Raw genomic sequence first — 27,844 nt, 5'->3', positions numbered from 1 at the left:
GTAATATAATAAGTAAAATATTATCAGGCTGAAAAACAATATGAATACTACCATAGTATGCTATGACTAAACAATAGGTATGTATATAATTTTATTTATTTAAGTATACGTCTAATAAATTCTGTGCACTTGAGTGTAGGAGAGAGCCTAGAGCCTTGTGAGCCAAAATGTGCATAGTGATTGTTAGTGGGGCCTGCTGATTTGCTTCCTTTGGGCTGTTTCCTCATGTATATTATCTAATTGTTCACGGTAAATGTTCTACTTTGCCTTCATTTGTCTCATCTAATTTTGAGGGGTTGCAGAGAAAGAGGATGCAATACAGGTGCTCACATTTTGATAAATTACGAAATTATAAAAATCTCTCCTGTGTCTTCTGGATTGTTGCAGACAGAGAAATGTGTTGTGTCACCTAGCGTCAAAGCGTTTTCTTTTTCCTAAGTGCCTTCTACGTCCCAAGCACCCACCAAGAGCTTGAAACGTGATACACGGTGGGTACAAGTATTGCCCCTGAGGAAAGAAAGGGTCCTGAGCGTGTATGCGCCTTGAGTCCCACAGCTGATGTGCGACTGACCTGAGATACCGACTCGGGTCTGACTCCGAAAATCAGCTTTTCTGATCCCTGTGGTTCTGACTGTAGACATCTTGCCACCGTGAGGATGAAAACGGTTAATTTATGTGAGCGGATTATTAAAGTGTTGCTTTAAAAAGAAGGTGCTGAGAGATGGCACCAGCGTTGGACCCTCTTTTTCTCCTGCGTTGTTACCCTGGAGTGTTTTCAGGTAGACCGTGAACTTCTCCAGAGGCGGAACCACATGGTCTGGGGAGCCCTCCCGTCCCCCAGCACAGCCTGAAAGTCTAGGAGGCAGGTTTCTCTCTCTGTGGCTGGGAGGTGCGCCTTGGAGATTCTGAGACACTGGGTCTGGGAATCTGCCACCCGTGGGTGTCCTGAGGAGGAGACTGTCCCTACTGTCTGAACGGCCACAGCGCTCTCTTCCTTGTAGGGCAAGAGAGGAGAAGCAAGCAGTGGCTTCTTCCAGCTCGTAGACTTACTCCCAAATGCTCTGGGATCATGTGAAACTTGCCACTTTCGGGAGCTAGACCAGCTCTGCCTCACGTTCCCTCCTAAGCCTGTAAAGGCGTCTTTGAAACAGTCTCTGGAAATTTTTAAAAACTTGGATCTTGAGCAGAGTTCCTTATGTGACAGAGATTGCACCGCCTGTTGAAGTCACCCCTGATCTCCCTTCGTCTTTCAGGCTTCCGCTTCCAACATTCACATCCTCTCCGTTCTTTCCCACACTTGATCCCAAAACGCCGTGGCTTCTTCGTGGGATTACTCAGTCGGCCCGAGATGTGGCCTCCAGCGCCTCTCGACCAAGTCCACATTCCCATAGGAACCCAATTACAGATCCCTGTGGGGTTACTGACTTCAGCGGGGGGGTGCACGGAGCTGTGGGTGTACATTTTGTGGTGGGGAAGGGGTGTAGGGAGAGGGCACAGGGCAGTTACGGGTTCCCTTCATTAAGGCATCTTCAGTTAGCCCCACCGTGGGACCACAGACAGTCCACCTGAAAAATGGGATTTTAACAGATCCACCTGAAAAATGGTTTCCCGGGCACCACCATATACATCACAAGGTTCGTGCATTTCGTGATAAAGGAATCTTGCACGGGGCGCCTGGGTGGCTCAGTCCGTTTAGCACCCGACTTCGGCTCACGTCATGATCTCACAGTTCATGGGTTCGAGGCCCGTGTCGGGCTCACCGCTGTCAGCTCAGAGCCTGCTTCGGATATTCTCTCCCTTTCTGCCCCTTCCTTGCTTGTGCTCTCTCTCTGAAAAATAAATAAATCTTAAAAAAAAAAAAATCATGCACATGCTTACTTTCTGCATATTAAATGTTGAAAGCTCCTGTTTTCGAAATCCATGTGGTTGCCCAAACTATCAGATGCCCACCATCCATCAGACAATTGCCATGCACCTACTAAGTGCCCAAGTGCTGGGAGCTGGGATTTTTTATAATCTCTAGGCCTGCACACCTGCACTGACCTCTAATACAGACTTCATGTTGTTCATTTCAAATCTTTTTCTCTTCCAGTTTTCCAAAGAAATTAGTCCTTTTTCTTGGTGAAAAGAAACCAGTCTGCCGTTTTCATAGGGTGAGTGACCCTTTGACTCTTTTCTATATTTTTACTTTATCTTTCATAATGTGTATGTATTTTTAATTATATTTTCACATCAAGATTTTATCCGGTTATTGTGATGCTCCAAGAAAAAGTGCTTCATAGCAGGTGTTCTCTAGAAGTTTCTCCCACTTGGAACTAAAAGGTTCAGATCTCTTGCCTTCAGAAGGGAAGGCTTCTCTCTCGTATCTTTCTGCTGTTTCTTTTTGGCACACGCATGTTTAGCCTCTTATGAATTATTACCATCGTCGCTGTTACCTTGTGCAGCTAGCAGAGAGGATTAAGAGAGAAGGCTCTCTTTTTTCCCCCCATGACTTGCACAGAAATACAGCCGTGGGCAAGGAGAAACCGTCCGTTTTGTTCATATGACACACTGTGTCATGAGTATTGTGACAGGGAATAATAGGATGTGAACAGTACATGGGACCTTAGAGCCCATCTGGCAAAGGTCCTGTGCACAGATGGGGCAACTGAGGCCCAGAGGGCTTCGTATCCTCTGTCCAGGGGCTTCTCAGACAGCGGTAGAGCTGGAGTGATGAGATGCACTTGACTCCCAGCTTCGTGGTGGTTTCCCCTGCTTCCCTCCACCCCGCCGCCCGCCCCTGACCCACCCCTGACCCACCCCAACCCGACCCCACCCGGCACAGCACCGTCTTTGGAATCTCCTTTCTGAGGATACAAGGATTATACCTGATAATATCCCTCTAAGGCACCTATCAAGAGGGATGCTGTCTAACTATTTAACTTTCTAGGAATCCTCCCTGGCTACTACCGAGAGGGGTTGGCCGGGCGGGCGTACCCGGGACACTCCTGTCACGGACCTCATCTGGGAGGCGATGTTTTCCTTTGCGCCTCCCAAACCGCCGCGTCCCCAGTGCCACGACACGAGCCCAGACTCAGCAGTGCATCTGTTCTGCAGCTAGAAGCCGTGCTGCACCTGCAGGTGCCTGCTGGCCAGCTGCGGACCTGCACCCCCCCACCCCCCACCCCCCGGGACTGTCTGCACCTGCAGAGTAATGCCTAACAAGTTCCTGATGGTGCAGTACAGCTTTGACCTGCAGTCGTAGACACTTCCGGAGAAACATTTCGTCATTAAAAAAAAAAAGGTTGTACTGGTTCTCACATGAGAGTGCTGTTGTGGAGTACGATGGAGAGAGGAGTGAGACAGTGATCGTCCTCTGGAACCCCAGAAGGCGGGCTGATCTGCGGTCCTTGCAAGGGTGCCTGTGCTAGAGCTGGCTCTGGACCGGGTTCATTGGGGTCGGAGAGCCAAATGCGCATATTTCCAAAGCATTCCGTCTCAGCGTGGGATGGTCCAAGTGTAGTATTGAGAAGCTGTGTCTATTGTTTCGTCCCACTTGGCAACTTAATCACCTTATCGTAACGAGTGGGAGCTTCCTTTCCACCCTAACGGGAGTCATCATTAAGGAACTCGATGGCTTTGTATCGGGGACGGAGACGGTTTGATTTCTAATGGAATCAGGAACATGGCTTTGCTACTTCACTGGCGATCATCTGCTTCCTACCCTAATCCTGACCCTCCTGTCCCGTCCCCAGATGCACGGAGCGCAGGAATGTGTATTTATTAGGGGGCGCAACTTTAAGGTTTCCAAATTCTCATCTTATCCAAGAAAAGCCAACAGCTTTATCCCCAGAGCACACACCACCGTATATAATGTGGGGACGTGAGGTCCCCTGCTTCCTGGAGAACCCAAGGGTCTCTGTGGGATCAAGAGATGGATAAGACTAAGATAGATGGCAGTTAAGGGCCTCAGCAACGTGGGGAAGGGCCAGATCCCACACCTGCTTTGTACTTTTCATTTAGAGAAAGAAAGAAGGAGGAAGAAAGAAAGAGAAAAAGAAGGAAAGAAAGAAAGAAAGAAAGAAAGAAAGAAAGAGAGGGAGAGGAAGAAAAAGAAAGAAAGAAAGAAAGAAAGAAAGAAAGAGGGAGGGAGAGAGAGAGAGAAAGAAAAAGAAAGAAAGAAAGGGAGGGAGAGAAAGAAAGAAAGAGGAAGAAAGAAAGAGGAAGAAGAAGAAAGAAAGAAAGAAGGAAAGAGGGAGGGAGAGAGAGAGAAAGAAAGAAAAAGAAAGAGGGAGGGAGAGAGAGAGAGAAAGAAAGAGGGAGGGAGGGAGAGAGAGAGAAAGAAAAAGAAAGAAAGAAAGAGGGAGGGAGAGAAAGAAAGAAAGGAAGAAAGAGGAAGAAGAAGAAAGAAAGAAAGAAAGAGGGAGAGAGAGAGAAAGAAAGAGGGAGGGAGAGAGAAAGAAAGAAAGAAAAAGAAAGAGGGAGGGAGAGAGAGAGAAAGAAAAAGAAAGAAAGAGGGAGGGAGAGAAAGAAAGAAAGAGGAAGAAAGAAAGAGGAAGAAGAAGAAAGAAAGAAAGAAAGAAAGAAAGAGGGAGGGAGAGAGAAAGAAAGAAAGAAAAAGAAAGAGGGAGGGAGAGAGAGAGAAAGAAAGAGGGAGGGAGGGAGAGAGAAAGAAAAAGAAAGAAAGAAAGAGGGAGGGAGAGAAAGAAAGAAAGGAAGAAAGAAAGAGGAAGAAGAAGAAAGAAAGAAAGAAAGAGGGAGGGAGAGAGAGAGAAAGAAAGAGGGAGGGAGAGAAAGAAAGAAAGAAAAAGAAAGAGGGAGGGAGAGAGAGAGAAAGAAAAGAAAGAAAGAGGGAAGGAGGGAGAGAGAGAAAGAAAGAAAAAGAAAGAGGGAGGGAGAGAGAGAAAGAAAGAGGGAGGGAGGGAGAGAGAGAAAGAAAAAGAAAGAAAGAAAGAGGGAGGGAGAGAAAGAAAGAAAGAGGAAGAAAGAAAGAGGAAGAAGAAAGAAAGAAAGAAAGAAAGAGGGAGGGAGAGAGAGAGAAAGAAAGAGGGAGGGAGAGAGAAAGAAAGAAAGAAAAAGAAAGAGGGAGGGAGAGAGAGAGAAAGAAAAGAAAGAAAGAGGGAAGGAGGGAGAGAGAGAAAGAAAGAAAAAGAAAGAGGGAGGGAGAGAGAGAGAGAAAGAAAGAGGGAGGGAGGGAGAGAGAAAGAAAAAGAAAGAAAGAGGGAGGGAGAGAGAGAAAGAAAGAAAAAGAAAGAAGGAGGGAGAGAGAGAGAAAAAGAAAGAGGGAGGGAGGGAGAGAGAAAAAGAAAGAAAGGGAGAGAGAGAGAGAGAAAGAAAAGGAAAGAAAGAGGGAGGGAGGGAGAGAGAGAGAGAAAGGAAGAAAAAGAAAGAAAGAGGGAGGGAGGGAGGGAGAGAGAGAAAGGAAGAAAAAGAAAGAAAGAGGGAGGGAGGGAGGGAGAGAGAGAAAGCAAGCAAGCAAGCTGCTGCTAGTGAGGCCTGAAGCAAGAACGGTCAAGCGGGGGGGGGGGCGGACCACTTGGGGCTACTCGGTCCCCACCGGGGTCACGAATGGCGCGAAGCTGACAATCAGGAGGCGTCAAGTCATCCCCCCAAATACTGCAGCCTGTTGACTGTGACCAGTTGCAGGGAAATTGAACAGAAACGGAAGCCATGCGTTTCCTACTTAAAAAGCGGGTAGGGGCCGGTCCCCACACTTGGGGTTTGGACCACGTAGGCCCACGTGCCACGTGCGTGGACACCTTGTAGAACATGAGCGGCTGGGCTCCGTTTCATGGTATGCGGAGGGCTGGACCCTGGAACAATACTCTTGTTGTTTCCGAGCTGGAGCAGTGCCGTCGATGGTATCCCTTTAAGGGAAATCCAGGGAAACGCGCTTGCCAGTGATGTGATTTTCTTTGCTCGAGGCCAAGTCGCAATGGCATGTATCGGTTCCATAGCAACATGTCTGTGCAGCCAGAAAAAATATAATGACCGTGGCAGCCAGCGTGTCCCGGGGCAGGATGAGCACAGCCCCGATGCCCCTTTGGATCCCCCGCTCCTCACCCGGCCGGCCTCCCCCCTCCTTCAGCGCGTCGGGACTTTGTGATTGTTACTAACTGACCCTGCTGTTCACGCTCGCCTACGGTCCCCGTCCTGCTTCTGGCTGGAAAGTGGGCAGTGGACCGGAGCGAGTGGGAAATCTAGGGAAACAGAGAACCCTTTTACTGTGCTCCTCAGATTCAGGAGACGCTTTCCAGGGTAGAGTGTGATGCCAGGAGGCCAGGCGCAGTAGGACTGCACGAAGAAGTCCAGAGCGCATCGCTGATTTTCTAGCAGCTTCCGCCAGAGGTGCAGTCTCTGAGTGTGGTTCCTCCAGCACGTGTAGCTGGGGTTTTAACCTCTCTCTGATGTTTTCCTGTCTATAAACTTCCCCGTGAGGGGCGCCCTGGGGGGCTCCATCGGTTAAGCATCCAACTTCAGCTCGGGTTGTGATCTCGCAGTTCGAGCCCCCCGTCAGGTTCTGTGCTGACGGCTCGGAGCCTGGAGCCTGCTTCAGATTCTGTGTCTCCCTCTCTCTCTCTCTCTCTGCCCCTCCCCTGCCCATGCTCTGTGTGTGTGTGTGTCTCTCTCTCAAAAATAAACATTAAAAAAAATAATAATAATGTAGAACTCCTCCATGAAACCATTGTAATCACTCTTGATTTCAACAGATGTTCCTTTCCCCTGAACTCCCAGAGCATTTTTAAAAATCTTTACCATCTATTTGACAGATGTCTTGTATTTCCTTTTTTCATGCTTTGGGGATCTGAGCAGTCTTTCAGATAGAGGGTAGGGCATTCAAGGTCAGGAACCAATCATCTTAATCTTTGTCTTCCTTCCTTCCTTCCTTCCTTCCTTCCTTCCTTCCTTTTCTTCCTTCCTTCCTTCCTTCCTTCCTTCCTTCCTTCCTTCCTTCCTTTTCTTCCTTCCTTCCTCCCTCCCTTCCTTCCTTCCTTCCTTCCTTCCTTCCTTCCTTCCTTCCTTCTTCCTTCCTTCCTTTTCTCTCTTTCTCTCTTTCTTTCCTCCTTCCTTCCTTCCTTCCTTTCTTTTCTTCCTTCCTTCCTTCCTTCTTCCTTCCTTTTCTCTCTTTCTCTCTTTCTTTCCTCCTGCCTTCCTTGCTTCCTTCCTTCTTCCTTCCTTCCTTTTCTCTCTTTCTCTCTTTCTTTCCTCCTTCCTTCCTTCCTTCCTTTCTTTTCTTCCTTCCTTCCTTCCTTCCTTCTTCCTTCCTTTTCTCTCTTTCTCTCTTTCTTTCCTCCTGCCTTTCTTCCTTCCTTCCTTCCTCCTTCCTTCCTTTTCTCTCTTTCTCTCTTTCTTTCCTTCTTTCTTCCTTCCTTTCTTTCTTTCCTCCCCTCTTTCCCTCTTTCCTTCTTTCTTTCTTCCAGTTCCCTAATGCTCAGAACTGAGCCCTGTAGATAGTAACCAGGCCATGAATATTTCTTCCTGATAACATTCTAGTCCCATCCTGTCTCATAAGGAAGTTGTGAATCAAGCGTGCGAACACATGGAAAGTGCTTTTGAATTCGTCAGAGAAAAGATAAATTCAAGGAATCCTTTTTCTAGCATGGTTGTAAAAAAACGTGTAGATATGCAGTCAGAAGGTAACATGTAAAGATTTCACATTCTCTCATCTTCCTCCTTGTGGCTGCCACCCATGAAGTGGGTGCCCTGGGGTTTGATGCGGGTGCTGAAATCGTCCCTGTTCTCCCCCCATCCCCCAGTATTTGCTCCCGCTATTGAATTTGCCTTATTATACCATTCGGGGCAGACTTCTCAGACACACCCCTGGCAATGTCTTTGGAGCTATTAAGTAAAAGATTTGAAAGATTTTTTCATTAAGGTGACAGGTTTGATAGATGAGGATAGTGGTTCCTAATTTAGTTTTGAGGTCTGTTGAGGGAGGGAAGGTTTTTATCGGATGAAAACTTTTATCTTAATAAGGGTGCCCTTCCCTTCCCAAGTTCTGCGGCAGCAGAGAAATGAGACTAAGCACAATAAGGCACATGGAAGCCAAAATGCACCTGCGTGACAGCTAACAGCGACGGAGTCAGAAGCTGTGTCTTAGGTTGAAAGCCAGACATGGGCCTCCCGCTCCCTCGTCCCCAGTCTGGGTCTAGAACAGTCCACCTGCAGGAAGATTGTGAGTCTGTGGGCCACTGTCTGCGGGAAGAAGGAAGGAAAGCGTGCTCAAAATTTTGAGTCTACTCAGTGGTAGATGAAGTCCAGCCAGTGCGGTGAGAGGAGGTTCGGGGAAAAATCCGGCATGGAGGACGGAGGGGACAGTGGCTCTGCTTACACCTCTCATGCTGTGCGCGCTACTCTGGGCAAGCCATCCCCAGCCTCACTCCAGACATCGGAGCCACTGTGTTTTCTCCATAGCTCTTTGATTTATAGACTTGTTTACTGGGTTTCCTGTTCATCTCCTCGATTAGAATGTTAGCTCACTGAAAGCAAAAACCCCGTCAGTATCCTCAACTGCCGCATCTAAGTACTTAACGCTGTGCCAAGTTCATAGCTAGCGTTTGATAAATATCTGTTAGATGAGTCAGTGGGGTCTTACGCCTCTTCTCACGTGCCTTGATTGCCTGGATGCCCCCGTGCCCTCCCCTGCCTGGCAAATACCCGCTCGTCCCAGGAGACTCGGTCCAGCTATCGTGTTCTCTGCAGAGCCCTTCCTGGCTTCCCTTCTTCCGAGGGGAAGGAGCACCTTCTTGTGTGTAGCTCACCAGTTGCCGGCAGTTGCATACGGCACGTGTGTGTGCGTGTGTGTCCGTGTGTGCACGTGGGACGGTATCTGCCGTGTGAGTGTGTGCATGCATTTATTCTCTCTCTCTCTCTCTCTCTCTCTGGCTCTTGGACCCTTCAGTTCACTTATTTGCTTATATATTTATCACTGTTACTAGATTTTAAACTCCTTGGGGACGGGACAGCCTCTTGTTCTTATTCATCCTTGTCCCTCTAATATCTGCCATATAGTAGGTGCTCAGTAAATAATTGTATTAGCATTCAGAGTACTTACACCATGCCAGGAACCACTATATTCTAGTACTGACAACCACTTTCCCAGTACCATATATATATATATATATATATATATATATATAGCTGGTATGATTCTTACAACCACTTTGCAAGATACATTTTTTTTTTAGTTTATTTATTTTGAGAGAGAGAGAGAGAGAGAGAGAGGGAGGGAGGGAGGGAGAAAAAAAGTGCATGCGCATGAACGGGGAGGGGCAGAGAGAGAGGAGAGGGAGAGAAAATCCCAAGCGAGCTCCGTGCTGTCTGCTCGAAGCCCGATGCGGGGCTTGATCCCAGGAACCTTGGGGTCACGACCTGAGCTGAAATCAAGAGCCGGAAGATTAACTGACTGGGCTACCCAGTCGCCCTGAGATGCATTTTTAACTCCTGCCTTACAGGGGGCAAACGGACGGCACGCAAAGAGATAAGGTGACTAGTAAGGTTCTCACAGCTAGTTGATGCCATAGCTGTTCTCCTCTGCTGACTCTCGGAGAATGATCGTATGCTTAAACGAATGAATGAGAATCCTAGAAGCCCAGACCGATCTCATGTGATAGGGCCACAGACACTGGGATCCACAAAATCAGTGAGGAAGAAACGATTAGCAAACAACCTGTGATTAGCCATGGTTGACATAGAATCCTGAGGCCAGGGCTGCAGTAAATCCACACATGAATCCCTAAAGTCTTACTGTAGCTATCAAGCTTAATTCATAATTATCCATGCCAGCCAGCATAGTGGTATTGGTTAATGAAAATAAACAACTGCCATTATATTGGGGGAATGATTTCCCAATATTAGGGAATTATTCCTAATACTTCCTGATTATTTCCTAAAATATGAAGTCATTAGTCATGAATTAAACAGTTGCTGTGTTTAAGGCTCATGCCCAAATTTGGAGGGAATGGTGGGGATGTGAGCTGGAGGGTAAAGAGGAGAACCCCAGAAGTGTAAACCAAGGTGACTGTATATGGAGGGCTCCAGCCTTGTTGGAAGGACAGGGCATGATCCCAGGCAACGTCAAGGAGATTTAAAGAAATTAAGGGCGGTCCATAGGAGAACCATCACGAGGCATTAGTACACATGCTTGTTTGCCAGATGGTAACATTAGAGAAAATGGAAGCTATTGTATCAGTCAGGGTAGGGCGGGGCTGTGCTGCGTGAAGAGTCAACCCTATAGTCTTCACAAGTTTAGCTTTCGCTCCTGCAGGGTCCGCTGTGGATCTGGTGAGTCTCCAGTCCTCCAGGCATCGCTCTGTGATGCAGCCTGCTCTGCTCTTTTTCTGTGGCTGCCTAGCGGTCTCCTTCGTGATCGCAGGGAAGAGGGAGAAGCTGGACATTTGCACCAGCAATGAAACGCTTCAGAGCTTTGCCCTGGAAGCGACACACGCCATCTGCTGTGCCCAAGACACTGCTTCCAGCTTTTTATACAGCTCGTATCATTCTAGCCCTCTCGTTCATTTTTGTCTCTCTCCCGCCCAGCACACAGTAGGTGCTCCATGAATATTTGCAGGCTGAAAGAATGAGTGAGCATAGGAACGAACTGTCACTCACGCCTGGTGGTATTTATAGCAGTAAATGCATATGGCGCCCGGAAGCCCAGACTTGGTCAGAGGGTTTTACTGAACTTAAAAGAACATGCGAACAAGCCACCACATAGCTAGCGTTAATGAGCCATGGTGAACGGAACATCATCAAGACACGGGCAGATTACATCCAGTAGGGCCGGTGGTTGGGCTCACGCCTAACCTTCAGCCCCGCCTCTTAACCACACCGCTGTCTAACTGTCCACAGCGTGACTCCACAGTTCACGTGTTGTCTGGTGTCAGCCTGCCTTTTCTTGCCTTGTTCTTTTTTTTTTTTTTACAATTTTTTTTAATCTTTATTTATTTTTGAGAGAGAGACAGAGACAGAGCATGAGTGGGGGAGGGGCAGAGAGAGAGACACACACACACAACCCGAAGCAGGCTCCGGGCTCCGAGCTGTCAGCACCGAGCCCGACGCGGGGCCCGAACCCACACACCGCGAGATCGTGACCTGAGCCGAAGTCCGACCGAGCCACCCAGGCGCCCCTCGCTTTGCTCTTCTTGAATGAGGGAGGGATCACTGCCCTTATTTACAAATTAAGAAACTTAATGAGGGAGGGAGCAGTTAATCTGTCCAGAGTGCTTCCATGATTCCAACCCGGGTGTCTTTGACCACGCCGCACCGTCTCTCTCCTCTATCAGGCTCACACCTTCACCCACTGCCTCGCCTCCTAGGGTCCTGGCGGGTACGCAGCAGCCCAGCTCCCAACCGGAGCGGGGACTGGAGCGGGGTTCAGACAGGAGCAAAACATATACTGAGCGAAGCACACGGCAGCTGCATGTGAAAAAGAAACTGGAAGCTGTATGTATGAATCAATACAGGACGGAGAGTGTATGGAAAGAAAGCAGAAAACTGCCTTGGGAAGGTAGTGTGGAGGTCACAGCACACGTGTCAGACCAAAGAATGGGTCTCTCGACCACATCTCGCTACGTAGCAGTTGGCCAAGAGAAACCAGCGCCCAAGGAGGCACCCGTGATCATGACCCTAACCAATCCTAGAAAACGGTGCTTGTTTATTCCCGGTGTGGGGTGGGGGTGGTGGACAGGGAGGGGGCTGAGCCCTCTGCCTGTCAGTGTGTACACATGAATGGGGCAGTGCTGTGGAGAGGGTCCTGAATCGGGGGTTGGTGGTCCCCGGAGGTTTTTCAGCAAGCCGGTGATGTGACCGACCGTGTTGCAGCGAGATGAGCTTTACCGCCGTGTTCACGGCCCCTGAGGTGGTGGGGAGAAAACCAGACACGGAGGCCCCGGTGAGGAGGTTATTAACAAGCATAAGGAGCTGAGATTTTGAGAGCTCATGTGGGGGCGTAATGAAGGGACAGATTTGGGAGACGCTGGAAAAAAAGAGCCGAGCGACAACAGCGTGATCACTTGGACAGAAGAAACGGGCTGTGCAAGGTGTCCTCCCTTCTGTAGGTTTTGGGCTTATCTCAGTGTCATTCCCGCCTTTCCACGATCTCTTCCTTCCCCTGCCCCTCCCTCCAGGAGGTCTAGGATTAAATCTTAAATCGGCAGCAAACACAGTGTTAGGCTGAAATTTCGTCGCCATCCTGGCCCTCTAGTGGAGATAAAGTGGTTGAAATGTGGGCCAGCAAAGTAAAATTCGATGTGTGGTTCTGCGTCTCACCCCCAAGAAGAGGGGGGCTCCCGGCCCACGCCGTGAAACCTCTCTGGCTCCCGCTGGCTTGCCTTGCTGTTAGACACAGCCTCCCCACGGCTCTGGGAAACGAGTGGGGGTGTTTTGCTGGTTAGTCCAGCTTTTGCACGGTTTTTCTGAGCCTCGCAAGGCCACCGCGCACTGCTTCCTCAGTCCTTCTGGTCCGACGGGAAAGCCAGGCTTGATTTGAGAGACAGGAGAGAGAATGCTGTGTGACGGACGGCAGAGAGGAGGAAGGCACCGCATGCCGTTATCCTTGCCAGGGTTCGTCACGTCCCCTCGCATGGGTGCAGGTGTCTAGGGACAGAGGACAGTCTAATGAGACAAGGTGAGGCGGTGTGCAGCCCGCAGGCAGCAACTCTTAGCTCAGAGGAGCCGGAGAAGAGTGCCCGGCCTCCGTTACCCCCACATCTCTTTTCCCTGAACGTCGGCTGATGCCAGCCACATGCTACCGGGGGAGAAGAGAACTCCTAACACCTCGTCCTTTCCCCCTGCTCTGTGAAGCAGGCACCTTGGCCAGAGGTGCAGGAAGTGTAACAGAGCAGGAGGGCTTTGAAGTCTCTGCCCTCTCCCGCAGATGCCCTTGGCCCTCCTGATGCCGTGGGTGTTGGTGAGACCCTCCTGCTTTCCTTGCTGCTGTCTTCTACACAGCCCCTCCCCCTTCCTACAGCTGGGCAAGGCATAGGGCCCCCTGGCGTGTCAGACACATGGCCTTCCAGGTCTTTCCAGGGCCTCTTATGGGCCCCTTAATTCGCCATGAGTCGTTCGACTGATCTGTAAGTAAGTTCCTTTGGAGGAGCTAGATGATCGGGACCTTCTATCATCTCAGGGGGAGGTGTATCTTTAGACGAATGGCTAACCTATGACTAGACTTCGGTATTGTGTGCTGCAGGAGAAGGTAGAAGCCGGCTTTAATTTTTGTCCCCCATCTTCCGTAGCTTCGAGGGGCAGTTTCGCACTAGCCCTGGAGACTTGAAACGTCCCGAGTCTCCAGTGAGATCTGTATTCTTTTGATGTAGTCTACGTGGAAAGTAAAGCAGGGTCGGGCTGGCGAGCAAGCTCACCAAAGCGTCTGGGGGCTTTTGATCGCTTTCCATCAGGACCAACGGTAACCTGTGTCCCGTCAGGGTGTGTCTGAGAGGCCGTTCGTGGTTTAACGAAGATCAACACGTTGCTGGGTATTTAAAATGTCTTCCTCAAGTCAGGAGCTGAAACCTTGAGACCTGAGATTAGATCGGCACAGAGGGGACTCTGGACGCCCCCCCCTCCCCACCCCCCACCGTTGGCCGCACCTCTGCACTATGCTCGCGCCGAAAGGACTGATGCCGAAGACACTCGCAGCTTGAGCCCGACGGGGCCCTCACCCGCGCCTCTGCTGTGTCCTGTTTGGCCGGAACAAACCCACGCGGAAGGAGGGCACGTGATGCCAGCCACCACATTCCTAGAAAGTGACGCTTGTTACTCACTTCCGGTTGGGTGCCGATGGCGGTGGGCACAGGGTCCGGGCCGCCGTCCCCGTCGCTGTGGTGCCTTCCGCCGAGGCTTCCGGGTTTGGTGCCCGCCCTGCCCTGCCGTCGCTCATGGTGTCTGGAGACCCGTGGACGGGACCCTGAGAAAGCGGGTCGCAGGGCCCGCTGCACACATTCCTCAGCCCCTTCTGGTCCTCTTGGCTTTTTTTGGACATATTGGGAAGAAAACGATAAAAAAGCTTGCCTTCTAAACTTGTTTCTGTCTTAAAAGGGAGGGCCTCTCAAGTGCTTGGAGCTCGGAAGTGCTGTGTTGCTTTTTGGGGGTTTGGGGTTTTTTTTGTTTTTTTTTCATTTAGTATGAAGAAAACGGGTGTGCCGACTTCATCCTCGGAGTACGGGGTGCAGGCTCCTAGCAGAGCGCCCAGTAAGCACAACGCTGGCTTTGGTTTCCATTTAACGTGCACTCCTTTCCGTGGAGTTGAGAGGTGACGGGAGATGTTCCTGTTTTCGCGTTCTGCTATTTCCTGGTGCTGTCAGCATAATGCATTGCGCGGCTCCAAAGCATTTCGAGCAAACTGTGTCTTCTGCGGGAGCTATTTACGGGTTCTCAAACAAATGGTGCTTTCTGGGGAAGGAGAAGTATGTATGAAAACTCTGTGGCAGAGCCCTTTGTCGTGCGGCGTCGGGGCAGAACTTCTGAGGAGCTGGCTTTGAGGGGAACGGCATCCCCACCACCCTGAGGCCCACTGGAGGGCGGCCCTCCTGCCTTGTGCTGCCAGCTACCATCTGGCCGCCTCAAGGGCACCCCGCCCGGTGATGAAAGCCCAGAGTCTGCACACAGATTCGAGGGGCCTGGTGAAGAGCAAGACGGAGGACAAGTCAGAGCCTCGCCCTTAGGAGCTCGGAGCAGGAGGGAGGCAGGCTCACTCACTTCAGCGGCCACTGTGTTCAAAGACAAAGGAGGTTAGGCGTTGTGTCCGCGTCCCCGAAGCTGTGAGCTCCCTGCCCATTTAGGAGGCGGGAGTTGTTAATTCGCCAGCAAAATAGCCTTCCGTGGGAGGGATGGGTTCAGGATTGTGTTCGCGTTGTCGTGCCCTCTAGCGGCCAGCATGGTGCCCTTTTCGAAGGCCCTTCCCGGCTTCCACAACTCCCCGGATCCTCCCCACGTGAAACGCCCCCTTCGCGCTGGTTGAGGATGTGTCCGCTCAAGTCTGTCTCCTGACTGTGATTTGTCTACCGTGTAGGAAAAAGAAATCACAAGCTTTGTTAACAGAGCAGAGAAAGGAATGCTATCGTTCCGTCAAATCGGGGTACGTCTTACTACAGCACATCTGAATTCTAAACCTACTGGATGTGACACAGGAGTCTAAAACTTCAATGTGAATATTTTCACAGCCAACTGATGCGTTACAGGAGGAGAATTATGCCACTGGCAGTAGCGGGCCAGCCCTGTGCTGGCTTCCCACCCACAAATCGACACGCTTCATGAAACCGCAAAACGTTCTCAGCCATTTAGTTGGCCAACGCACAATTTGTTTTCCTTCCTCAGAAGGTTGATATCGTTAACCGTCTGCTGTCTATATAGCTTTGATACGGTTTTATATAGGGAAAGCATTAGTCACTCGCAATTATCTTTGAATGAATTATGTAAATCGTGTTTTGGTTTTGATACTTTGTTTTTCCAGTCAGTTCAACCGGAGAAGTGGCTACTGAGTGGATCCTATGAGCTTGGTCATGTACGTAGGAAGCACCTAGGAATCTTATGAAATGCAGCTTCTGACTCTTACGGGTCCAAAGTTCAGTCTAAGATCCTGCATGTCTAAGACAGTCCCAGATGACATCAGTGCTGCTGGTCCCGGGACCACAGCACAACGAAGCGATAGGTGAATAACAAGGTGATCAATGATGGAGACAGACAGTCAGTCTGTGCCGGTAAAGGGACTGGAGAAAGTTTACAAGTAATTACGGCCTTAAGACAGAATGTGACAATACGTATGATAAAATCGAAAACATGCGTTCTATGATCACTTCTGAGCGGGAACATCTTCGTGTCGAAGTGATTCCGAAATTGGACTTGAGATATGGGTTAATTCGCAACAGGGATAGGGAGGTGGGTGTGGCAAGGGCAAATGAGTCAAAAAGCACAGATCCTGGAAAATGAAGAGTATGTGTGGGGGCTAAGAAGCAGCCCATTTGCCTGTGATGGGGGAAGCGTGAGATACAGTCGGAACGGCAAGTTGAAGTGCTAGTGTGGACTGTCAGGTAGTCCAGGATGAAAAGTCTGGACTTAATTCAGGAAGCAAAGAGGAACCAGCAACAAGGGATTTTGAACCGAGAAGGTAAATTGATTGAAACTGGGAGGATAGACTGGGGTGGGGAGTGATGTCATTTTCCAGACAGGAAGGGATAGGACAGACAGCATGATGAATATTCGCATCTGGAAGAATGGAGGGTAGAGAGGGTGTGGAGAGAGAAGGATCAGAAGGCTCCCAGAAGGGTCCTGGATGGTCAGAAATATGGTTGCACAGTGACCACAAATGGGAGAGTCACATGAGCTGTTGTGCACGTCTGAGCAGAAAAATGACCTGGGTGAACACACAAGTGTCACTTCCAAGAGGCTTTCCTTGTCTGTCCTGTCTCAAATAGCACCTGGTTCTCTTAGCCTGCTTTACTCTTTTCATGACCCTTTTCACGGACATTATTCTCTCTAAATTTATTTGTGCCATGTTGCTCCCGGGAGCTTCTACTCTACTGGAAGAAACGGGGGATAAATATGTACACAAATAAGTATAATTAGAAATGAAGGAGAGAGAACAGTCACACATGAGAAAGAAGAACAGGGTGGGAGGGATGGCTCCAATTTAGATTAGGCGGTTAAAGAAAGGCTCTCGTAGGAGAGGACATTAAACTGAGTATGAGAAGGGGCATAGTATGGGAGTTAGAGTGCAGGCAGAGAGGATAGAATATGCAAAGGTCCTGAGGTGAGAAGTCCCGGGTGCATCCAGAGATCGTGAACTTGAACCTGTATGGCTGGAGGCTAGAGCGAGTTAGGAGAAGAGTAGGAGACAATGACGTCAGAGTGACAAGCCATGGATAGTGCAGAGCTTTGGATCTGGAAAGGAAATCTGATTTTGTTCTGCGTGCCTGGGAATTTATGCAAGCGTCTAAACATGCAGGGTGGATTGGGAAGTGACAAGAAAAGCAGGGTAGCAGAGTGGAAAACCTGCAGTTGACCAGATAAGAAGTGACAGTGGTTTGGACTTGATTGGTGGCAGTAACGTGACAGAGGAGTAGATGGGTTCACGATACAGTTCATTCTCGAGGCCAGCTTGGCAGAACTTTGCAGAGTTTTGATGCAAATGAAGGTAAGGACATGCTCACCAGGAGAATTCCCAGGCTTCAGGCTTGAGGAGCTGACGAAATGAATGTGCCATTCACAGACACGGCGGGGGGCGGGGGGCGGGGGCACAGGCACGTGGCAGATTTTTGAAAATGTTGAGTTTACATGAGACTCTTAAAAAAATTTGTTTCCAATTTCAACATTTTATTTATTTTTGAGAGACAGAGCGTGAGTGGGGGAGGAGCCGAGAAAAAGAGGGAAGCACAGAATCAGAAGCAGGCTCCAGGCTCCGAGGGGTCAGCGCAGAGCCCGACGCGGGGCGCGAACCCACAAACCTTGCGATCATGATCTGAGCCAACGTTGGATTGCTTAAACGACTGAGCCATCTAGGCGCCTCTACATGAGACTTAGAAAAAACAAAAACAAAAACAAAAAGCTGCAGTACAGTACTCCCAGTGTAAAATTAGCCATCTTACTTCATTCCTGGATGTAAGTTCAGTAGCGCTGAGTACATCGATCTTGTGCATTCCGTCTCCAGAACTCTTTTCATCTTGCAAAACTTAACGCCCATATTCATCAAACAATAACTACCCTTCCTCCCTCCCCCAGCCCCTGGTCAGCCACTACTCTACTTTCTGTCTCTATCAGTTTGACTACTCTTAATCCCTCACGTAAGTGGAATCATGCATTATTTGTGCTTTTGGGTCTGGCTTATTTCAGTTAGCGTGGCGGCCTCAAGGTTCATCCCTATTGTGGCATATGTCAGAGTTTCCTTTTATTTGTCCATTGATGGACACTTGGGTTGCTTCCTCTGTTTGGCTATTGTGAATAATGCTGTGAATGTGGGCGGTCAAATACCTCCTCGAGATCCTGCTTTCAATTCTTTGGGGCATATACCCGGAAGTAGAATTGCTGGGTCATATGGTAATTCTATTTTTAATTTTTTGAGGAACCTCCATACTGTTTCGCAAAGTGGCTGCACCATTTTATATTCTCACCAGCAGGTGCACTGGGTTCCAATTGCTCCACATGCTCACAAACACTTATTTTCTGTTTTTTTTAATTTTTTTTTAACGTTTATTTATTTTTGAGACAGAGACAGAACATGAACAGGGGAGGGGCAGAGAGAGAGGGAGACGCAGAATCTGCAGCAGGCTCCAGGCTCTGAGCTGTCAGCACAGAGCCTGACGCGGGGCTCGAACTCACGGACCGTGAGATCATGACCTGAGCCGAAGTCGGACGCTTAACCGACCAAGCCACCCAGGCGCACCATTTTCTCTTTTTGATGGTGGCCATTCCAGTGGACGTGAGGTGGCGAGAATTATTTTGAGTGGGTATTTCAGGTAGGCGGCTGAGTCTTCGGGTCTCCACATCAAGAAGAGATCTGGCCTGAGATACACCATAAAGTTCAAATTTAAGCCATCTTCCATTTTTTTCAATGGGTTTTTATGTCAACCTGACTGGAAACATTTAAGAACTTAGACATTTTCATAAAACAATCAGATTTGTACTTAAACTATTCAGTCTCACAAACATGTTTGAGGTCATATGTAGATGAATGTAGAAATAGTCCTTTTTTTCTACTTTTCTATTGTGTGAAGTAATTCATTTAGAACCTTCATCTACAATGCTGTATCTTCATCATCTTATGAACCACTTTGTGAGTCATCTCATATAGTTAGCTTTCTAAATCACATCATCTTGACTTCCATCTCTGCCGTTTAAGATGTGCTGTGTTTCAAATCTGTGTGTGATGCTATCACCAGAAATTTTATTCCCAGCCCCAAGTACCTCTTTCTATATGTATGGATTATATTTTTATAGTTTCCTGGCCAAAACCAAATCGCATAGCCAAGCTCACACAATTAATGTGATCACAGACATAGGGGAGGTATGGTATGCTGGGGATTATTACTGTAACATGGGTCCCAACTGATACTATTAAGAGACTTTTTTCTCCATTCTTCCAATGAGTATGTATTCACGAATTATATACAACTACCACTTACCATGTTGCTTTTGAAAGCAATCTTTAAAATGCTTTTTAAATTCATGATGACATCCAGTATTTGTGACTGTAAAGTCATACTCCCAAGAATAGTTCCGAGTTAAATGTATTTTCTCTTCTAGAAAAAAAAAAATTCTGTTAGGTGACTTTTATAGGTGTGCGAAACCAGCAGTTGGTCCCACAGGTTTCAAGGGAGTGTGTTTTACATAAAGAGAACTTTGTGGTTTCAAATAAAATATTTGTTGAGCAGCAAATAATATGATAAGCTTTAGAAAGACTCAAAAATTAAGGGAAGTCATTCTTTTCTGAGCGGTGCTTTTGGGAAAAACCTTACTGTATATCAGGCATACATGATAAAAGATAAACTTGTCAGACTCGAGTGTAAGTAAAAGTCCTTAAACACGAATATAGTGAATGAGCTCATTTCTCATAAGTGTTTGTTATGAATAATACTCATCTAGGGGCGCCTGGGTGGCTCAGTCGGTTGAGCGTCCGACTTTGGCTCAGGTCATGATCTCGCAGTCTGAGTTGGAGCCCCGCGTAGGGTCTGTGCTGACCGCTCGGAGCCTGGAGCCTGTTTCAGATTGTGTCTCCCTCTCTCTCTGCCCCTCCCCCGCTCATGCTCTGTCTCTCTCTCTGTCAAAAATAAACATTAAAAAAAAATACTCATCTGGTATGTTTGAAGTTTAGTCTTTCCTAGAGGTATGAGAAATCTTTCAAGGTTCTTTCTGATCTTTAAAACTGTGACTGAGGGATGCCTCATACCTATCTGTTCATCCATTTATTTATTCATTAATTTCAAGCATCTCCTAGAGATCAGAATTTCTGAGTATAATATAATAGAAAATCTTTCAATCGGTTTGGCAACAAAGGGAAGAAAAGCAACAGATAGTAAACCAAAAGGGTTTGTGTTATTTCAAAAACCGGACAAATCTGTATGGTCAGTTTCCAACACCAAACTCATCGATTTGATTCCATGATTGAAATCCATCATATTCTAAGACTTAAAGCACGACGATCTTCGACAGCGATAATTTGGATTGGGAAGGCAGCGTTCTAAGGAAGTAACCATAATAACATGGAGGAGTATATGTGTTCAGTTGCCAGCTGGCCATTTGTCTAGCCATCCATCTACCCATCTATCCATCCATTCATCCATCCATACATCCTTTGGTTAACTTTTACCTGTATCAACTTATTACATGACATAGGATGATATTTTTAATAATCATGAACATGAGCTTTCCTCATTTAGGTGAAAATGAGTACTGCAAACAAAGTTCTCCCTCTTATCTCAAAGTTATGGGCTTTTTTTTACCCTAATGAGGCCCACTAGACCATAGTTCGTCATTGAAATTCCACTGAAACAACTAATGATAATGTTCATTTCACATCTTTGACCTGGGAATTGCAAAGTGATTTACTAACAGTAACTCATCAATCCTCTTAACACCTCTGAATAAGACATTAATATTTTTTAACTCAGCATAGAAATGGCTTCTGCTTTCCAGAGAATTTGAATGCCTTAGCTACCATTCAATGAGTGAGGGGAAGAATTAACACTAAAGTCATCCTTTTCTGAACGACTGCTGGTGGTCTGACCTACACAAGAATGACATATTTTCTGGAAATTAAAAAAAAAAAAACAAAACAAAAAAACACGGGGAAGGGGCAAGGGCGCCTGGCTGGCTTAGTTGGAAGAACGTGCCGCTGTTGATCTCGGGGTCATGAGTCGAGCCCCATGTTGGGTGTAGAGATTACTTAAATAAGTAAAACTTAAAAAAAATACTAATTTTTTAATACTAAAAAATTTTTTAATACTAAAAAAAATACTAATGCTCGGGAGTTGGGGTGCCTGGTAGCTTAGTCGGTTAAGCTTCTGACTCTTGATCTCAACTCAGGTTTAGATCTTAGGGTCGTGAGTTCAAGCCCTGTGTTGGGCTCTGCTCTGGTCATGGAGCCTACTTAAAAGTAAATAAATAAAAAATGGGGAACGGATATGGGGAGAGCATCAACTTTGCTTATATAAGAATATTGAATAAAACCATACTAGAGAAGAACATTTTAGAACCCCCCCCCCCACAGGACAGTGTTCCTTAAAACTCTGCCTTCATCCGATTCAGTGCTTAATGAAAGGGTGGACCTGAAAGGATACTGCCCGCTCTGTGGTACTCCAATGATGAGTCACAGCATGTGAACAAATGAAAACAAATCCCCAGCTAAAAGGACAACTTCTGTGTTACCCTGGAAATACTTCTCATTTTTCCAGGGCTTCCAATGTTCTTCCATTCCCGTGTAAACTCAGCTTATAGTAAACCCCGATGCCAAGATTTTCAGTCAGTTCCCTGCCAAAACCATGATGCTCTCTCTCAGCCTGGGACGAGGCACTGTCCCGCAGAGGAAGTGAAAAGGAGAGTCATAAACCGAGGAGCATTTCTCAGGGGAGTCAGCGGGACGGTGTGCTTTTCATGGTAACATCATCCACTGTCTCTGGGCATGTGGAGGCTTTTAAGAGAAAGCAGAGACTTTTTTTTGAAGTTTTTAAAAATTTTAATTCCAGTACAGTTAACCATACAGTGTTATATTAGTTCCAGGTGAACAGTATAGTGATTCAACACTTCCGTACATGACCCTGTGCTCATCTTGAGAAGTATACTCTTAATCGCCTCCCCCTACTTCACCCATCCCCCCGCCCACAGAAAGCAGAGGTTTTTGGGAACTCATTTGTGTGAAGCAAGACTGAAATGACTTAAATGTTTAGGGGCGCCTGGGTTGCTCAGTCGGTTAAGCATCTGACTTCGTCTCAGGTCGTGATCTTGTGGTTCGTGGGTTCGAGCCCCGCGTCGGGCTCTGTGCTGACAGCTCGGAGCCGGGAGCCTGCTTCGGATTCTGCGTCTCCCTCTCTCTCTGCCCCTCCCCTGCTCACACTCTGTTTCTGTCTCTCAAAAATAAATAAATGTGAAAAAAAAATTTTTAATGTTTAAAAGATAAAAGTGTCGTAGTTTATATCTCAACCTTCTTAAATCATCCCTGAGACCCTAATTTGCTTTCTTTATATTGTTGGTTCTCACTGAGCAAACCAGCGAGAATAGGGGCCTTGTAGCAATGCACAGGGGTCAGTTATAGGACGGTGTTTCAGGAAATTCAAGTGCTCTGTAAACAGCTTCCGTTTGTTGAGAAACAGAGACTGCTTTTTCAGCAAATCTGGCTTGTGTTCATGTTAAATCCCCCCCCCTTTTTTTTTTTGCAAGGGGGAAATTTCCAGATCTCCTCGCTGTATTTAATTTTCTATTTTACATGCTGCCAGTGCACTTTTCTTCTCAGGTGAAGCCTACGTGTGTTCTCTCTCTCTTACTAACTTTTAACTAAGTTTTAGGATGTCCAGCCTGACCTAATGATAGAATACTCAAAACTAGTGCTGATACCAGGACCCCTGGGCACAACCGACGGGGACCTTTTTCACACCATTTGCTTGCTTCTTGGTGAAGGAGAGCCTGGTTGGTACAGTGCTGGTGGGTTAAGCTTGGCACAGGATAGGCATACTCGACCGTTAAGAAGGTTGACTTCCGGGCCACCGATAGGATGCCTTTTTTCGGGCAAGGACTCAGGGGCTTCCTCAGGTGTATCTAGGTATCCAGGCTGACCACAGCTGGCAGGGAGCACTTTAGGTTGTGTCTGGTGGGGTTTTGGCCCCTCACACAGCGACCTCGGTTCCCTGGAGAGAGTACGTAATTGGCTGCCATGAAGTAGAGGGCAGTAATAATGATCCAAGTTGGGAAGCAGGACAAGAATCACAGTGCTTCAAAAGTGGGAGTAGGAGAGCTGAACGCAGGAGGAGGTGGGCTCTCCCCATTATCTAGAGCCAGAACCAACCGTGCAAAGGAGACCAGTTGGCCCTTTAGCTCTTTTCCCGGTGGGGATTCTCGCACAGGGTCAGAGAGCTGTTAAACACTGGCGTGGGAAGGAGGTCAGGAAGAGCTTCACCCTGTTTTAATTTTAATTTGCCCCATGTAATTTATACGTGGGGGACCTGGAGCCGGAGCAGTGGAGAGATTTTCACGGGCTGGCAGTTGGCACTGGATCCCAGCCCGGTGTCCCGGTCACCTGCTGCCCATTGCCGGCCTTCCTCCATTCACCAGAGTGACTTTTCACCCTTTCCAGCCCTTTTCTGTCTTTATATTCCTCTAAGTGTAGGATTGAAAGTGCAATCACGGTATGTCAGCATTCTAAGCCAGAAGTCTTTCTGTGCAAATACGAAATGCTTCCCAGCTTGCTCTAATTTCCCTGATGCCCTGATTATATAAGATGCACCACAGATGTAATAATTCGTTTTGGGGGGGGAGCAGGAGAAATAGAAAACTGTTACCACTTTTTTATGTACTCTTCTTATGCGAAACAATTTCTAAGTTCAGAAATGTCAAAATATGAAAAGTAAAATCACGTGGATATCACATTTAAGCTACTTGTGTTATATGTAGGCTCTTTTACACACGTGATCCTTAAAGGCATGCTTTCTGTGAAGCCCAGGACAGTCCCAGGGGTGAAAGCTGACTCTTAACAATTCATGTTAGTAAGAATCAGGGAGGGCTTAGGAAAGCAATTTAGAAAATTCACTTTGAACAACCTAAACTCCTAGCTAGTAGCTGAACTACTGGCTAGGAGTTTCATTGACCACATGCCTCAACCACATTGACCACATTTCTCACTTAGGAACATCCTAAGTGTGGATGAAAAGGCCTGAGATATATAGCAGGTGGGGGCAAAAGGGAAGTGAAGAAGCTGGGTGTTCCACACTCTAGATCATTAAACTACATTACTGAGAATTTCTTAAATGTATGTACATATAAGAATTTCAGTTTTGCAAAATGAAGAATTCTGGAGACGGATGGTGGTGATGGTTGTATACAGCATGAATGTACTTAATGCCACTGAACTACACACCTAAAAAAGTTTAAGATGGTAAATTTTATGTGTATTTGATAATTTTTTTAAAAACATGTATTTACATATATATGGGTATGTGTATTTCTATAAATGTTTTCCACCAGTTTGATTAAAATGCAGCAAGCCATGTCATCTATCCATCCATCTGTTCATCTATCCGTCCATCCTTCTATCTGTCCATCCATCCATCCATCCATCCATCTATCCATCCATCCATCTATCTGTCCATCCATCCATCCATCCATCCATCTATCCATCCATTCATCCATCCATCCATCCATCTATCCATCCATCTATACACCTATTCATCCATCCATCCATCCATCCATCCATTTATCCATCCATCTATCCATCTGTTCATCCATCCATCCATCCATGCATCCATCCATCTGTCCATCCATCTATCCATCTATTCATCCATCCATCCATCCATCCATCCATCCATCTATCCATCTGTTCATCCATCCATCCATCCATCCATCCACCCATCTATCCATCTTTATTCATTCACTCAACATTTATTATGCCCCTATTATACACCAAGACCTGAGCTAAAAGCTGGAGTACAACTATAAATACAATATACTCTTTATATTTATATTTACATATATTTTCATGGGCAAAACTGAATGCATATCCAGAGTTAAGATGGTGTCTAACTGTGCGGAGCAGTGGGGTGTCTTGGTACTTCCCACGTAGATGAGAGACCTAACGGGATCGCTTGCTGAGGCATAACATGGACAAAACATGGGAAACAAACAACACGGGACACAGTGTGTGCAGTGAACAGTTGGTACTCCATCACTCATGATGCATCATGTGACTGGTGGGGTGATGAGCTCGTAAGGCTGCGAAATAAAGGAGCAAAGCATAGAAGGTCCCGTACACCATGTTTAAGGAGTGTGGACTCCTCAGATCGTTGGAGGTCAGATCACATTCTCGAGTGGCCTAAGGATTCCTCAAAGCCCCCAAACCCCCAGGGGTCTGCCTTCCGAAGTCCTTGGTTGTGACGGGTGGAGAGGTGGAGGAACCAGTAGGTCAACATGAATAGCCTCAATTTTATTTGGTTTATATACAGTTGATCTTTGAAAAACACAGGTTGAAACTGTGGGTCCACTTATGGATTTTTTTTACAGCACAGCACTGTAAATGTATTTTCTTTTCTTTGTGATTTTCTTAATAACATTTTCTTTCCTCTATATTACTTTATTGTAAGAATACAGTATATAGGGGCACCTGGGTGGTTCAGTCGTTTAAGCGTCCGACTCTGGCTCAGGTTATGATCTCACTGTTTGTGGGTTCGAGCCCTGCATTGGGCTCTGTGCTCACAGCTCTGAGACTGGAGCCTGCTTTGGATTCTGTGTCTCCCTCTCTTTGCCCGTCTCCTGTTTACACTCTGTCTCTCAAAAATAAATAAACATTAAAACAAATAAGAGAATACAGTATATAGTAAATACAGCACACAAAACATGTGTCAATTGACTCTTTTGGTAAGGTTTCCAGTCAGCACTAAGCTGTTAGTACTTAAGTCTGCAGGGAATTAAAATTATATGTGGATTTTCAACTGCATGGTGGATTTCTATGCAGGATTTCGTTTGAAGACAGGATTCTGGCTAAAAACACAAAGCAAATCGTACATTTGGAAAAAATTGCCGTTGGTGATGAAAATTTACCAGAACTTCTTAGAATTGGTTGCAAGTAGTTTTCTTGTTTTAAAAGTCAATATCCTGTATTCAAAGCGATGGGTATGTTTTATCCATTTCTGAACCATGCACCTCACCTAGTGGCCCTTTGCACATGATGCACGTTCAGTGAAATGTTCAGGGCGAATTATTTTAGGGAGATGATTTAGGTACTGTTGCCATGGGGTCAATTTAAATAGTATGTTGCCCACTAACTCAAAAGGAATTTGTAGAAATATAAACGAACGTTCCTCTTATTCTCTTTTTCCTTATGTAAAAATTGGACTGCCCTGGTTACTTTTTTCTCAATTTCCAGTGTGTTGTTGAGATACTAACTTTTATCATTTGCTGCCTCAGACCTGGTTGACAACTCTGATTCTGTATGTAGGATTGAACTTTGTAGAAAATAACACTTAATTGTATTTTTTTTTAATGCTTGAAATGATATTCTGGGCAAGTTTTGTTTCTTTATGGACTATAGCCAGAATCCTACTGTTTTCAATTTGTTTAAATGCAACAGCTTATACAACATATGTACATGTTCAGTTGAAGATAAAGGATATGATTATTTTTAGCCTATTACAAAGAAAACCACATTCTCTCTTAAATGTCTTGGCATAAAGTAATTTGAACACGATTTCTGCACAAATCATTTTTAAGAGATTGGCTGTCAAGTATATTTTTTAAAGTAGCTCTCTCAGAAGAACCAATGAGACTTGGCAAATTTAGATACATTCTTAGCCTGAAATGTGGTGGAAGATGTCAGTTTTTAAACAGCACTTTGAGAAGTAGTTAGCTTATAAGTACAGCAATTCAGAGCACACAGAGAATGATTTTGAAGAGTCAAGTCTTGATATACTGGAAAGAACGTTGACAGATTCACCACAATTAGGAGATGAGCAGGTACAGCTCCCACTTGTGAAAACTTTTCTCATCTAAGGAACTTCTGAGACTGGTCTAAGGAAACCTTCAGCAGGGGCGCCTGGGTGGCTCAGGCGGTTAGGCGTCCGACTTTGGCTCAGGTCATGATCTCGCGGCTCATGGGTTCGAGCCCCATGTTGGGCTCCGTGCTGACAGCTCGGATCCTGGAGCCCACTTGGGATTCCGTGTCTCCCTCTCTCTCGGCCCCTCCCCCGCTCACACTCTGTCTCTCGCTTGCAAAAATAAATCAACATTAAAAAAATAATAATAATAATCAGAAAACAAGAAAACCTCCAGCAAATCCTTATTGCCTTCTAGCATCTGAATCTATTGTGCGGAAATTCTCCCAGCTTCCTCTGTCGTGCGCAGGCAGAGAATAATAGCCTTGTCATCCACCACCTCTTTTCTTCAGGATAAGTACATTAGGCCTATGAAAAATGACAGGACTGAAATGTGTTTTTCCTTCATGCCTGTTGTGTGTGTGTGTGTGTGCCTGTGCACACACACATGCACTCTTACGTATGTGCACACAAGCATTCATGCCCAGATCCACACATTTGAGTGCACATGATAGAGAAAGGAAAAGTGACTTGAAACTCCTCTTCAAGCCTTTACCACCATTCCCGATGTATTTTGACAATTCCAACTTGATTCTGCTATCGTGCAGAGGTTCGTTATTGTGTCCCGGACTTCAGCAGGAAAGATGGTATCAGGTTGAAGTTGTACCCTCGCCACTTCAAGAACCTGAATATTTGAGGATTGAAGCTTTGTGCCTCATGTCCTTCGGCCTTGCTGTTTTCAGCCGATGGGAGTTTTGTCATCATATGTAGGCACCAGATTAAATGCGCAAATGAATGAAGTGTTAGTCCCCTCAGTGTTTGTTATTTTGGTGCCATAATAAAGGCATTTCATTGCCCGTTGCCAATCTTACCAGATACTGGAAAGAATTATTGCTTCCCGACTGTCTCTGAAAACCCACCCCGGGTGCATTTTTGGAATCATGTTGTAGCTTCCTGAATTCAGATATACCCCCTGAGGCCTACTTCCCTTGTATGGACACACACACACACACACACACACACACACACACACACACCTGTGGCACACACCCATGGCACATAGAAAGAACAGTAAATATCAGGGGCAGTGCCCACCATACTCTTGAGTGAGGATACAGCCCCCAGCCCCATCCCGGAAGATG

The 27,844-nt window shown here is 46.7% G+C and overlaps 1 protein-coding gene across 9 annotated transcripts in view; it reads left to right on the top strand.

Annotated features, from left to right (window-relative positions):
- ATXN1 (ataxin 1) overlaps positions 1–27,844 on the top strand; it is a 412,814-nt gene that overhangs the window by 215,925 nt on the left and 169,045 nt on the right. For 7 of the 9 annotated variants that reach the window (XR_006966045.1, XM_047101276.1, XM_047101278.1 and 4 more), the window contains one exon: positions 2,093–2,153. The exons of 1 other annotated variant lie outside the window; for it this stretch is intronic. The gene's annotated coding sequence lies outside the window, so the exon portion shown is untranslated. Of the gene's footprint in view, positions 1–2,092; positions 3,873–27,844 lie in introns of those variants that run through there. One more of the 9 variants, XR_006966044.1, reaches the window with a different exon arrangement.

The sequence above is a fragment of the Lynx rufus genome, unplaced genomic scaffold (assembly GCF_022079265.1).
Source record: "Lynx rufus isolate CCGP_SWC_20201006 ecotype Redwood Valley unplaced genomic scaffold, mLynRuf1.p SCAF_6, whole genome shotgun sequence".
In the NCBI taxonomy this organism is placed as follows: Eukaryota; Metazoa; Chordata; class Mammalia; order Carnivora; family Felidae; genus Lynx; species Lynx rufus.
This window is presented reverse-complemented; position numbering and strand designations above follow the sequence as displayed.